Here is a 15126-nt window from a genome sequence, read left to right as displayed (position 1 = left end):
GCCCCAGGCTTTCCTCTTAAGGGCCCGTGCACGGACTCACTCGGACGCTCCCCCTGAGCCCAGCGCCGGGCAGCAGCCTGAAAGGACCCGGGACCCTCGGGGAGGAACTAACCTGCCTGAAATCTGGGCGAGAGGTGGAGGGCGGCTTCCTCCCAGGCAGAAGGGCTGGCAGAGGCCACTGCTCCTTTGGCGAGTCCTCCCCGCACACAGCCAGGCGCTGTATTTGAGTCGCCAGCACCTGACTCCCACCTTTGGCCCCGCCCCGTGATTCCCGGAGGCCCCGCCCCTCCCCACCTGCAGCTCGTCCAGGCCATTTCCAGGGGCTTTTCTATGCAAGTGGCCTCTCGAGCCTCATGCTTAGGACTTTCCTAAAATCTCTCAAACAAGCAGCAGCAGGCCCCATACAGCTTGACAAATGGCCCCAGGCCTGGCACTAGCGGCAGCCTGGCTCATAGCTGGGCCTCTCCTGGACACCTCCAAGGCCAGCACAAGTAGCAGCCAACTACAGTTTGCTGTGTAGCTCATGCTGGGTGGCCCTGGGCAAGGCACTGGCAGAGGCTGACTTTGCACCTCCAAGGAGGCCCCAGAGACACTGCACCTGGTGGTCAGACTCGACCATGCTGGATTACAACCCTACCACATCCACGAGTGACACACCCAAGGGGAGCACTTGGTGAACACCAAAGTCCCACTGAAGTAAATCCTGCTCCATAGGGGTGTCTCCAGCACAGTAGCTCTTTGGCTGTAGCTGTAGCTGGTCCTCACAGCTGATTGGTCTGGGGGTCAGTTCCTCCCAGGGACACCAACAGCAATCAAGGCTCAACTATAATAGGACAGTGCACACAGCCCACACAGGGGAGCACCTAGAAGGCCCAGCTCAGGTGACTGGGGAGGCTGAGCCGCTGGGCCCTACAGGACACCTACTACACAAAGCCCTCTACCAATTCCAGGCGACATAGCAGCTCTACCTAATACATAGAAACAAACACCTGGAAGCAGCCAAAATGTGGAGGCAAAGAAACATGTCACAAAGGAAAGGACAGAAGCAATCTCTAGAAGAGGAACTAAATGAAATAGATCCAAGCAAGCTAACAGATAGAGAGTTCAGAATTTTGTTTATAAGGATGTTTAAGCAGACTATTAGGGAAATAACTGAGAAAATCGATAACATAATAAAGTACCAATTTGAAATGAAGGCTACACAAACTGAAATGAAGAATAATTTACATGGAATCAACAGTAGAGTAGAGGACGCTGATAATCAAATCAGCAATTTGGAACATGAGGAAACAAAAAACACCCAACCAGAAGAGCAAAAAGAAAAAAAGAATCCAGAAATATGAAGATAGCATAAGGAGCCTCTGGGACAACTTCAAGAGGCCCACCATTCGTATTATTGGGGTGCCAGAAGGGGAAGAAAGAGACCAAGAAATTGAAAACCTATTTGAAAAAATAATTACAGAAAAGTTCCCCAACCTGGGAAAAGAAATAGACTTACAAGTCCAGGAAGCACAGAGGGTCCCAAACAAGAGGAGCCCAAAGAGGCCCACAGCAAGACACATCATAATTAAAATGCCAAAGGTTAAAGAGAAAGAGAGAATCTTAAAAGCAGCAAGAGAAAAGCAATCAGTTACCTACAAGGGGGCACCCATACGACTGTCGGCTGATTTCTCAACAGAAACTTTGCAGGCCATAAGGGAGTGGCAAGAAATATTCAAAGTGATGAAAAACCTGGAACTACAACCAAGATTACTCTACCCAGCAAAGCTATCATTTAGAACTGAAGGTCAGATAAAGAGCTTCTCAGATAAGAAAAAGCTACAGGAGTTCATCACCACCAGACCAGCACTACAGGAAATGTTGAAGGGTCTTCTTTTAGAAGAAGTTAATGAACAAAAGAATCTGACGAACTAAATAGATCCAGAGGCATTAACACATGCAACAGACGATCATATTTCAGAGGAAAGAGGGAAGGGGGGTGGAGGGTGGGAAGAGATTAACCAAAGAAGTTATATGCGTATATGCATAACCCATGAACACAGTTAATAATGGAGTGAAGGCCTGAGGAGGGGGTGGGAGGGAAGTGGAGGGGGTCAATTGGGGGGAAAAATGGGACACCTGTAATACTCTCAACAATAAAGATAAATTTAAAAATAAATAAATAAATAAATAAATAAATAAATAAATAAATAAATAAAATGGCCCTGCCAGGCGTGGCTCAGTGGTTGAGCGTCAACCTAGGATCCAGGCGATTGAGGTTGGATTCCTGGTCAGGGCACATGCCCGGGTTGCGGCCCAGTCCCCGGTCAGGGGAGTGCAGGAGGCAGCAGATCAATGACTCTCTCATCATTGATGTTTCTGTCTCTCTCTCTCCCCCTCTCCTTTCCTCTCTCTGAAATCAATAAAGATATATTTAAAATAAATAAATAAATAAATAAATAAATAAATAAATAAATAAATAAATAAATAAAATGGTTTAATGTACCACATGGAGAGTCTTACACATAGCAATTAAAAAAACAAAAACAAAACAAAACAAGAAAAATCATTAGAAAATGCACCCCCTCCCCAAAAGTAACCACGGTTAAGAGTGGGGACACGTTCTTCCAGTCTTCTGTCTTCCCAGCTATATAGTGTTAAATTTATAACAATAGTCTTGTGCAATGTATGTATAACTGGTTCTTTTTAGTTAATAAATCACACACATTTTCTCCTGCCATTAAGTACTATTCCACAACATCATTTAAATAACTGCATACTTTCTAATATAATGATTTATTTAATTAGTTGTTTATTGTTAGGCATTTGGGGTGCTTCCAAAGTTTATAAACACCACTATATGTCAAAAAGTCTGTAAAACAGTTATCTCTTTCTAGCTTTGGAACTTCTATATGCACAGTTCTTCTTTTCTTTAAGTTAAATTTGAGATTTACTTCTCAGCCATTGGTTAGGTAATACCAAAAAAAAGGAGTTTTTAAATAGTTGTTCGAGAAAGACTTGGCTGTGAAAGCAGCAAGAGTAGGAAGAAGCATTTTGAATTTCTTTTTTGTAATTCTAGGTAAGGTTTTCAATTTATGCTTCCACGATAACTTTATCATTTGATGATATTTATTTGCTCAAGTTCTATAGAACTTTGAGAAATAAAATGAAAAGCCATGGATATTAGATTTAGCTACACAACTAAAATCATAATGTTATCTCACAATATTTACCATCACAAAACATAAAAGGAAGAAATTTAAAAATTGCTTTCATAATTTACAATTGAATTTGGTAGAAAACTAATACTTGATGTAAATTCAGAGGAAGGTGGTTTCCTTCCCAGTTCAGCTTAGATATTTAAAACATTTTAAAACTATATAAACTTATTACTGATTTCTTTATTATAATACTACCAACAATAACATGAGTTTATAAGCGTTGGAGAATTCTCAGTTGAGTCAATACGAGTTCATGAATCCTTTAAAATGTTAATGAAAAAAAGCTGAAATTTTATTATCTTGTAAATGTTTATCTGATTTTGAATTTCTCTTAAATCTCTGTTTCTCTAAGAACTGATACAGTTCATGCTACCTTGAGATCATTTGTAGTTAGATCAAAGGTAATTTCTTACAGCACAGATACTTGATCATCTGGAAGCATCCAACAAGAAGCCATGAACTACAAACATGCTAAATCATGAGGGATGTGCTGAACCTGTTGTAATTCCATCTGGGTCCACAGTTTTCCTTCCCAGAGTTAGTAGTACAGTTTGGACAGCCACGGCCAGCTTAGATTGGTTCCAGGCCAACCCCTGCTTTCCTCTCTGGCCTAATTTTCCAGGACTCCTCTCTCTCTCCAGTCTCCAATCATGTTGTACCTCCCGGTGGGCTGTTCAGAATTCAGCGTGGAGGCTGCCTCCCCATCCCCTCCAGACTGGGCTGATTACCCCGCTTACCCCACTTAGTCACTGCCCTGGGGGAACAGGTGCCTGGGAGCAGGTGGCAGAGGATCCATCCTGGGGCGCAGTGGGAGGCAAGACCCAGTGTGCGCTGGAGCTCCAAGTCCTTGGCACATGCTTCATTGCTCATTAAGAATTTCGAGATGGAGTATGAGGCCTTCCTGAGGAAGGGGAAGGGGGTCTGTGAGGCTGCACTGGTCACATGTCCATGACGCTGGCCCTGCATATATTAATTCATTTAACACCCCTTTTACAAGATGTGGAAAGCACCACACTGGAAGGCTAAATAACCAGCCAACCATTGCACAGTAGGGATTTGAACTTGGGTAGTATCCCCCATATTTCTGCTTTTTATTTTAATGCTGACCCTTACGCATACCCTGTGGTATAGGAGTAAATGCCGAATTCACATCTAGGAGGTTGGAAGCATAGGGAAGGGAGCCATTTCTTTGTGCTCTTTCTCTAAATGTAGGTGGTGAGTCTAAGTTACTCTGGTCTCAGGTCTCTCCTGAGGACTGACAGTGTCTCATCTAGTCTTTATATTTGACATTAACAATAGAAATGCCCTGTCATATACTGGCATTGTCCTCATTTTAAAAAAGCTTCTCTGTGTGTGTGTGTGCACATAATATATGTAGTTATGGAAACTATTCACATATTTTTAAACATGTGTAATGTTTTTAAAAATAAGTTTTTAAAAAATTGAATCTATATTGCCCTCTAGTGGCCACAAAACTTTAATAAGAGCAACCCAAAACGGAACAGTGGCTGTTTATTAAGTGCCAATTAGAAACACATGAATCATATTATCATCATTATTGTTGGTTGCAAACACACATGTCCACAATGACCAGGTGGGTGATGTCATAGGGAAGTGGGCTGGGACAACATGAAAACTGGAAAAAGTTTGTCCTGTGTGAGGGGGAGGCTTCAGTAAGTTCCAGCTCATGGTTGCCCTTGGGGAAGGCAGGCCCAGTTGTTAAAGAGAAGCCTCAGATTCAGATATTTATCTAAAAGTTCTCAATTTTTAAATGTAGGCAGTTTAAGTAATTAAAAAAAAATTTCTGTGTGGACCATCCACATTTCCATTGGTTACATATGGGCTGTAATAACTGCTCACTTGTGACCTTTGATTTATTGGTGCTTACTGCCTGCTGGGCACTGTGCTAAGGGCTTTACATCCAAGTTCCAACTTTAGTCCACAAGATGACCCCAGGATGTGTTAGCCTCATTGCATAAACTAGTAGCAGAGGCTCAGAGAAGTTACATATATTGCCTAAGGTCACATGGCTGGGAGTTGAACTCAGCTCTTGCTAACTCAAAACCATGTTTTTTAATTCCTGAACTTATTGCCCACCACATGGTATAGAAGATTCATTCCATCAAGAAATACATATTGAGTTGGTAACATATGCCAGAGACTATTCTAGGTGACAAAGATACAGCAGTGAATGAAGTAGACCCTGCCCTCACTCTTGTGTGTGTTTGTGCGAATTTAATGTGCTAGAGAATTAATGGGGCAGGGATTTGTTGTGAGTGACAGGATTCCATCCCTGGCTTCCACGCCTTTAGAGCACAGTTATGTGTCCAGCCTCTAGTTTATTCCACCAGTTCTCTTTGCTTCTGCCCCTTTCCCAGCTTGGCAGCAGACTTCTCTGTGCATCTGTCCGCCTGGCCCACTACTTTGCTTCCCACTGTTCAACTCAGAATTTATTCCCACATCTCTGCCCTGCACATTTGGCCTGATCACAAAGCAATGTGGCCTTGGGGATATGTCCCTCATTCTCAGACCCCACTCCTTCTCAGACACTGTCCTGGCAGGGAGTATCACATAAGATACTTGCTTATTAAACTTGGGGACACTTTGCCAATCAAAAGAAAGGGTGATTTCATCACAGGCAGCTATCATTCTCTCTAGAAAGTAATGAGATATTCTTACTTGCTAAGTTTTGAGTTTTATTTCACTTTTAATGGTACTTTTTTTGTAAGCCAGGTTTTGAAAGGTATAAGTTAAATATAGTAAAATTCTTGCTTTTAAGGTATGTGCTTCATTGAATTTTTTAAAGAATATGTTTTTATTGATTTTTAGGAGAGGGAGAGAGATAGAAACATCAATGAGATCCAGAGAGAAATATCACTCTGGCTGCCTTCTGCATGTCCCCTACTGGGAATAGAGCCTACAGCCCTGCTATGTGCCCTGACCAGGAATTGAACCAGGGACATTTTGGTGCATGAGTTAATGCTCAACCACTGAGCCACATCATCCAGGCAATGCTTCGTTGAATTTTGACAAACATATACAGTCATGTAACCTCTACCATAATCAAGATAGAAAACACTTTTATCACCCCAAAAAGTTTTCTCCTGTCTCTTTGTAGTCAATCCCCTTCCCTCATCCCCAGTCTCTAGATACCCCTGGTCCATTTTCTATCCCTGTGGTTTTGTCTTTTCTGTATGCCATATAAATGGAATCATACAGTTAGTGTCCTTTTAATTTCGTAGGTTGATTGTATTCACCTCATCTGGGTGAGTCAGTGGGTAACAGTTTGGTGAAGAGGGGAGAGAAATCATTCGAGGCAGGGTGGACAGCATATGCAAAGGCTCTGTGGCACTGTGCTGCATGAAGGTTAGCATAAACTCAGGGCTGACTTTCAGCTATTTGTGCTGGTCAGACCATCAAGATGGTCAGTAGTCATTCTGATTGATGAGATCATGGGCATTACCAATTGTTAATATTTTTTAAAACCCCACTGAATGTGCCCTAAGGCCAGCTAGCCTTAGGCAATTAGGCTGATGCACACTTGAGCCCAGCTAGAAACAAGGGCCAGAGGAAAGACGCTTGAACCCAGAGACTCCTTTTTATAAAGTGTGTTCTGGACATAGAGCCCATCCATAGTAAGACTTTCTAGAGAGGCAAAATTTGGGTTCTCAGAGTCCTTTTCCTGGGGCCACCAAGAAAACAAGCTGAACCCAAACCACTTATGAAAGTGCCTAGAACAAAGCAGGTCTTCACTAAAAGTCTTTAACCTGCTGTTTGGCAAAGGACACTCTGTCATCTCTATTATTTACTTTTTTCCTGAAGTCATGTCTCTGATTAATGCCCATTTCACTCAAATAGGCTAAGTTTATTAGGTTTGGCCTCACAGAATTCCATTCTGATTTCCAATATTTAGAGACTACCTAATCCAACTCCAATTTTGCAAATGAGAAAGAAAGTAATTTGGCCAAAGTACCCAGCTGGACAGTGAATGCAACTGTGACTAGAACTCAAGCAAACCAGTTCAAAGTCAATACACTCTTCTGTTTTAATAAAAATAAATTCCTCCCCCCACCCCCCAAAGAAAAGCGTGTTTGTATGCCTGGGAGTAAGACTGATTACATTGCTGTTTTTAGGTCTCAGTTCAGTAAGGTCCTGGTTTGACCTACAGGAGCAAATAAATATCATAGATGAAGTGGATATAAAAAGAAAACCCACACACTCATAAAACTTCAGGACAGCCTCTCAGAGAGGCTGAAATCCAACAATTTTATGATGCCATCACTAGGATGGACTCTCAATTTCTTGCCAGGATCTCCCTGGATCTATAAGGGTGTGAGTTAGGTCCAGTGTGTGCTCACTGATTTTCTGAGATTAGCAAACTGAATTAGTAGTAGCCTAGATGAGTGTTATCTCAGTGCTGCTAGGTTGTTCTTTGCTGCATAAACAACTTCCTTTTATTATATTTTCCTCCCACACTGGTAGGAAGAGTAATTTACAGAATGTTGCATGTCTGGTTTTTGTGACAAGAAAATGAGTGACGTCTCTAATTTCAGCAGGCAAGGGAGAGAACACTATGGTGTTCACTGTAGCCAAACGGCTGGATTCCTTGCTGGGCGCTTTTGCAGTCTAATTAGGGTGAGTTACACAAAATGCAATTTGGACTGAGCTGCCTTCTTGCAAAGGTAACTTAGACTTTCTGCCTAATCTTAGCCTTCAAAATGAAACTGAATGGAGGACTTGAAATTAGCAGATTTTAAAAAAGCTTTCATCCGTTCTTGAGTTAACAAAGGGGATGAAGTGAATGAATAAAATTTAGCCATTAAAATCCTCTGAGTGGAAAGTGTCTTCCCCTGAAGCCTTTGATGAGCCCGTGCTCTTAATTGGCGGCATTGTGTTCAGTTAGGGCAAAAGTTAAGGGGTCTGACATTTCAACAGACCTTGCAGGTGCTGGAGGAAAACAGTAGCATTCAGGCAGGGAGTCCTCATTGTGGAGGAAATGCCATGGCAACATCTCCGTGAAGCTGCGTGTGGGCGGATGGGACTGTGCCAACGAGCCCGTTCACCCTATGTGTGCTCATGCATTCTGCAGGGATCACCCTCCCTTGTAAATCCTCTTGTAACTATATATATCCAGTCACATATGCTTCTATCAGCTCCTAATTGGCACTTCAAGCTAAGAACAGAGAGTGAAAGCGAATACATTTATCAGTGAGTGGGACAGGAGAGCCCAGCCTACGCTATATGAGTGAACCTAAGAACAAAGAGGCACTTCTTAGCGTAGGGAGCTCTTGCAGGCGTGTGATTTGGGTGGAGGTATCAAGAACAGTAAGAGCCGTGACCGGCTGGAACTTTCAGAGTGGTCTGGATTCTTCCCGCAGGTAGAACAAACCTGAAGTCTTTTTCAATGTAGTGATTTAGTTTTGATTATAGAAGATGCAGAAAAACTCAAGTTTTTCACAATTTCACTGCTTCACTATGTGCCATCTACTGTGTTTTGAGGATTTATAAAATATCCTAGAGCTGAAGACCAAGAAATGATTGGAGGTGAGTTGGGGAAATGGAGGAAGAAAAGCTAGAAGGAATGGAATGATTTTCTACTGATCTACTTCTCTATGCCAGAAATTCTGATGTCTGCTTTACATATGTGCTCATTTTATTCATGGTAATCCTTAGGCTAGTTAGAGAACTGACTTCAGTTTCTTTAATTTATTCATTCAACAAATGCTTATTGTGTGCTTCTCATGCTCAGGCAAATGACTAGTCCCTGGAAATATAATATTGACCCAAACAGATGTGGTCCTTGCTCTCAGGGAGTTTATATGCTAGAGGGGATATGCATATTAATCAAGTAGCCTTGCAAAGGTGGTAAATAATGGGAAGGAGAGGTAAATGGTAGTATGAGAATATTTGATGGTGGATCAGAGCAGTCTTCCTTAGGAAGCACAATTTGGCTGAGAATCTAAGAATGAATAGGAAATAACTGAATGAAGTGAGAAGAAAGCATGTTCAAAGCAGATGGAAGAAAGCATGTGCAAAGGTCCTGTGGCAGAAAGAAGTGTAGTGATCTGAGGGAAAAAATAACTAATCTATTACTCAGGGTTCTTAATTGAAAATAATAGAAATCAATTTTTGCCATTTTCCCCCCTGAAAAGCAGTTTATTAAAAGAGTGGGTAGCTTACAGAATATCCTAGAGAGCTATAGAGGTAACTCCAGTAACAATATCCAAAATAATTCCATGGCATTTGTCCCACGAAGATACCACTTACACTGGTATCAGTGGTACCATCAATACCGGGCAGTGGACAGCGTCGTAACCACTGGAAACTGGACACAGAGACTCCTAGTGCCATGGCCCTCATAAGAATGGGTTCCTATTCTTAGTCATTAGTTGCTGAGTAACATCCACTCTGGTGTGTCTAATGGGCAGAGCTTAATTTACATGTCCATACCCTGGCCAAAAGTCAGGCTTGGAGAGCAAGGTAGACAAGGACATGCACAGTTTCAAGTTCTGCCTTTTTTTTAGGAGAAATTCTCTTCTGCATTGTCCTATGACCTGTATGTCATTCCATTGGTACCTACATAACATCCAGAATATTCTGGAAGTGCTAACTCTCCAGGTTACTCCCCATCAGTTGAGGGAGGAGTGTCATTGTGACAGGTGTAGGCTCATGAGCTTCCTCATGACACATACACAAGCAGAGAGCCAGAAGTGCCTGGGAGCTTACGACCCTCCTCCCTTCTTGGGGTTCTTAATCAATGATGGATTAGAGCATTAGTGTGAAAGCCCAGCTTCCTTATCTGGAATTGGGACAAACTCAGATTAATTTAAACTCCGGACATCCCTGTGGGATCAGGAAGAGGCTGAGATGTCACCTGAAATTACATCCTGCTTAGTTTCTTTCCCTTTCCTACCGTGCTTCCTTTGTCCTTGCCAGTTTCTCCTAGGAGCAATTCCTTAGTAAATTACTTGCATAGAAATCCTCATTTCAGGATCTGCTTTCAAAGAACTTGACCTAGGACAGGAGCCATAACTATTGTGGTGGCTCAGATCTCTCTTCCTTAGACTTAGATTTTGTTTATTTGCTTGTTATATTGATCAAGGGGAAACTAAGCCATCTATATCAGTTCTAAAAAACTCATGATCAATGACCATTACCAAAGATCCCTGTGGGTCAGATGGTTCTATTACTTTGGTTCCACATCCTAGTCAGCAATTACCTTCTTGCCTCTGGGAGTCAAGTGCTGCTCCTTGACTTTAAATACCCTGGGGTTTCAACATTGTCATTTAAATCAGGAAACCCATTTCTTTTCTTTTTTTAATATGTTTTTATTGATTTCATAGACAGGAAGGGAGAGAGAGAGAGAAACATCAATGATGACAGAGAGTCATTGATCGGCTGCCTCCTGCACATCCCCTACTGGGGACTGAGCCTGTAACCCAGGCATGTGCCCTGAATGGGAATCGAACCCATGACCTCTTGGTTCATGGGTCGATGGCAGGAAACCCATTTCTATTTCTTGTTCTTCCACCAGCATCTTCAGCCTGTAGAGAACAGGTCCTGCAATTACTTTTGCAGATGATGGCAATACTGTCACCAATGTAATTCTCAAGAGCTTGGTGAAGAGAGTGTCTTCTGGGTTCTCTTGGGATACATAAAAGATAGATGAGTGGGATGCCCATGATGAACCCACTTTATTATTCCTATATCCCCAAGGCATTGGATCCTATCTCTACATCCTTACTGTTCAAAATGTGTGAGGACCAAGAATACTGGCATTACCTGGGAGCCTGTTAGAAATTCAGACTCTTGGACTCTACCCCAGACTTTATTGAAATCAGAATTTTAACAAGACCTCCACGCTATTCACATGCACATTAAAGTTTGAACAGCACTAGCCTACAGTTATGCCAGCGAATTTCTGGCATCTCAACATCTTGCAGTTAGGCCACCCCTGAGCCCAGGTATCAGTCAACTAATTGAAAACACAGCTAAAATCACTTCCAGCTGTTCAACCTGGCATATTGAATTCAGAGTTTCTGGTACACACAAATAGTCAATTCAGCCTGATCTAAAATCTCTCTCTCTCTCTCTCTCTCTCTCTCTCTCTCTCTCTCTATCTCTATCTCTATCTCTATCTCTATCTCTATCTCTATCTCTATCTCTATCTCCATCTCTTCCTCTCTCTCTCCTTAGTCTAGACCCATATTCTGCAAGTTCTTGAAAATAAAAGTTACCAATTTCTTGCATATGTTGGTGTGTACATCTCCTCCTGGGTTTGTCTTCATAATTACATTTCAAGCCATGCTGGTACTGGAAACTGGAATCTAATTGAAAGCCTGGAAACAAATCAGGTGGCTTAGCTGTCGCGAGGGGAAGGGCTCTGTTGGCAACATACTTGCATCAGCTATGATCTGTGGGGGTCCTCAGGCAAGGCAGGGATAGCTGCATTGGAAGGGAAAGGAAAGGCTCCTTCTGCTGGGTTGGGATGCTTCTGAGCCATCTGAATCCTCCTATTGTATCCCCCTCCATCCCAATCCACTGTTTCCGACTGATACCCAAACTTTTACTTAAGACTGGATGAAACTGTGAGTTAAACTAAAATTGTAATTCAGCAACCCATAGGATCAAATTTAGAGTTTATTTTTTGGAAATCTCAGCCTTGCAGTCTCTAAAGGTGACAGATTATTTCAGTAGCCATTATTCCTGTTCCTGCCTTGAGCTGACAGGTTAGGACTTAGAGCTTGTTATTATTTATTTAAGCCCTTTAGTGTTAAGGAACAACCACCTCAACCACCTGGTCTTTGAATTACTTGTGCTTTTCATACTATTCTGTGGCAGGTGCCATTTAGTCCCCAAAGCCCTGCCTTTAATGGACACTTTGTTCCAGCTGATTCAGGTAATAATTTAACTACGAGTTAATCATGGGACCTCATAATATGTGAATTTGCTGGATTTTACTGACTTCATCCTAGATAATCATACTAGATAATCAAGTTTGGATTACCCCTATTATTGTAAGGGTCTATTCCTTGCAACCACTCCTGGAAACAATTTCTTTTTAACTCAGGGTTTTAAAAAATTGTTTCAAATTTATTGACTATAGAGAGAGGAAGGGAGAGAGAGAAACATCGATCTGTTGTTCCACTTATTTGTGCATTCATTGGTTGTTTCTTGTATGTGTCCTGACTGGGGATCAAGCTCCCACCTTTGGTGTAGCAGGACAATGCTCCAACCAACTGAACAACCCTGCCAGGGCCTAACTCAGAGTTTTTAAATCTCAGGCAAACAGGTATACTCTGGCTAATTTAAGTATAAAGACAATTTATTACAAATATTGAGCAGTTCCCAAATTCTCCAGGAAGACAGAAGAAGCACATTCAAAATCTTCTTACACATCTGGCCTCGGGAAGCCCCTCTGCTTCTGTCAGGGGGTGCAGTCTCTTCTACTGGTTCTGTTGACAGTCCTAGTTCTTAGCCATGGTCATGGCTCCCCTCCTCTATATACAGACTGATTTTGACCTCAGCCATGACTTTCACTCTTATCTCAACAGATTCCATCATCTAGTATTCCTTTGTGTCATAAGCTCCAGAGTCTGGTGTGGGAGCAACTGATGGCTGGAGTGGAGGTCACATGCCTATGCCTTAGCTGCAAGGGACACAGTGAAAGCAAGTTTTCAGCTTTAATAGTGGTAAGAGGTCTATGCTGCCCAAAAAAATTCATACGGTGGGAAATTCTCCAAACAAAGGAAAGGTATTCAGATACTGAGTCCACCGCAGCTTGTGGGACTGAGTATAGACATCAAGAGTGAGTGGATGAGATGAAGTTGGAAAGGTAAGTAGGAAACAGATTATTAGAGCTTCTAGGCTTATTTTAAGGATTTGTTTTCTTCTAAAATCAGTGGGCTGATTTTAAAGTGCCGTAAATTGGTGCTTGTCATATGACCACTTCTTGTATTATAAGAAGGATCACTCTGAAGAACTGATTGGATGGGGCATGAGAAGTTGTGGGTATACCTGTTGGGCTATTGCACTTACTCAGTTGTGAGATGATGGTGACGTGAGCAATGGTGGTGACAAAAAAGAGGAGGTAAAAGACTTGATGATGATTGGATATGGGAAAGTGAGGGAGAACCAAGTGTCAAGGATGCCTTCAAGTTCCTGGCTCATGACCCTGGGTGAATGGTGGTGCTACTCACTGAGACAGGGCCCACTATAAGTGATTCGAGTCAGGGCAGGTATGTGGGGGTTTGTGTGTAGTGGAAAGCATTAAAGATCATCTGTCTGTTTCTGAATAAGCTGAACTTGAAATGACTTTGAGAGATCCAAAAGGCAATTTCAGGAAGGCAGTTTGAGGCATACATCTGGATCTCAGAGGAAAGGTCTGGGCTGAAAATATCAACTTACAAGCCAATGGTTCATGAGGTGGCATTCAAAACTTTAGGTGTTATGGACTGAACTGTGTCCCCTCCAAATTCATGTGTTGAAGTCCTATCCCCCAATGTAACTGTACTTGGAGATAGGTCCTTTACGGAGATAATGAAGGTTAAATGAGGTCATAAGTGTGGACTCCTAATCCCGAAGGTTTGGTTTCCTTATAAGAAGAGGAAGAGACACCAGCGATGTGGACACTCAACGGAAAGGCCACATAAGGACACAGCAAGAAGATGGCCATCTGCAAGGCCAGGAGAGAGGCCCCTGGAGAAACCAAAGTTGCCTACCTTGATCTTGGACTTCCGGCCTCCAGAGATGTGAGAAAATAAATTTGTGTTATTTAAGCCACCAGTCTGTGGTATTTTGTTATGGCAGCCTAGTTCACTAATAGAGTAGATATGAACGACATTGTTTGGTGGGAGTTACTGGGGCAGAGCAAAGTGGTTCTAGAAATGAGTCTGGAGGGATGGTTTTAATGGCCAGTTTAGTTTCTCAGTATGTGTCCCTCTTTTCCTAATAAAACTCCAATCTGATTCTGTATCCACCTTTTCCCTAGGCGGCTGTATGCCTCAGGGGAACCTGACCCCACCATTAATTCTAATGGGGCCTGATGAGCGTAAGGGTAATTCTGCTCCTCTTTCCAATGGATGGTTTGAGAATGGCCATGTACCCAATATGTGCCAGTGAGAGACGAGAGAAGACCAGCTGGTGGGCTTTGACAAGTTTGTCCGTGCTCCCAAGAGAGAACCAAAGGGAGAGGTGGTTTCTTTCATTCCTCAGGAAGTCTTTGAGTCTAGGTGTGTTACCTGGCGCTGCTGCGACTCTCCTGCTGTCAGCTTGAGCACATGGACATCACTATGTGAGAGAGAGAGAGATGCCAGGAATCTGGGCACCTCGAGACATTGCTGAGTCTTTGAATCCACTCACCCTGAAAGGCTGTTTTACTTCTGCACTCTCTGTTATGTGAGATGACATCATTTATAACCTTTTTTTAGCCTGTTTGAGTTTGGCTATATGTTACTTGTGGCTGGAATCTGGGCAGAGGAGGACAAGGCAGCCCATTTATATCAGATCCTACAGCAGGTAAGTGGCAGACCCAAGATTTAAGTTGCTCTGAAGGCAAAGCCCATGTTCCAGAATGGTTGCCCTGCACATAGAAGCAACATTCAGGTTTTTATTAGCTGTCACTTGGTAGTTCTAGGGTAGGGGATGGCAAAGACCAGATAGAAAATATTTTAGGCTTTGTGGGAGATAGGGTCTCTGTCCCAGTTACTCAACTCTGCTGTTGTAGCAAAGGTACCCAATAGTAGACAATATGCAAATGAGTGAGTGTGGCTGTTGTCCAATCAAATTTTATTTACCAAAACAAATGGTGGGCCTATAGGGTTGTAGTTTGCCTACCTCTGTTCTAGAGTGAAGATTTTTTAAAAATTCTGGAATTAGATCCTGTTTTTAAAAAATAGATCTTTATTGATTCAGAGAGAGAAACATC

General features: G+C 42.5%; 1 long non-coding RNA gene across 2 annotated transcripts; it reads left to right on the top strand.

The window, feature by feature from the left end:
• The first annotated feature begins 8434 nt into the window (after positions 1-8434).
• Positions 8435-13981, top strand: LOC308562921. 2 transcript variants are annotated; one of them, XR_013999695.1, is made up of 3 exons: positions 8435-8744; positions 12755-13035; positions 13785-13981. It is a non-coding gene; the product is annotated as an uncharacterized lncRNA (long non-coding RNA). The 2 variants fall into 2 exon arrangements; XR_013999696.1 differs by having other exon boundaries at positions 8501-8744; positions 12755-12892.
• Positions 13982-15126: the final 1145 nt, after the last annotated feature.

Source organism: Miniopterus schreibersii (genome assembly GCF_964146895.1).
Source record: "Miniopterus schreibersii genome assembly, chromosome: 10".
In the NCBI taxonomy this organism is placed as follows: Eukaryota; Metazoa; Chordata; class Mammalia; order Chiroptera; family Miniopteridae; genus Miniopterus; species Miniopterus schreibersii.
The sequence above is the reverse complement of the archived record's forward strand: the minus strand, read 5'-3'. Positions and strand labels throughout refer to the sequence as shown.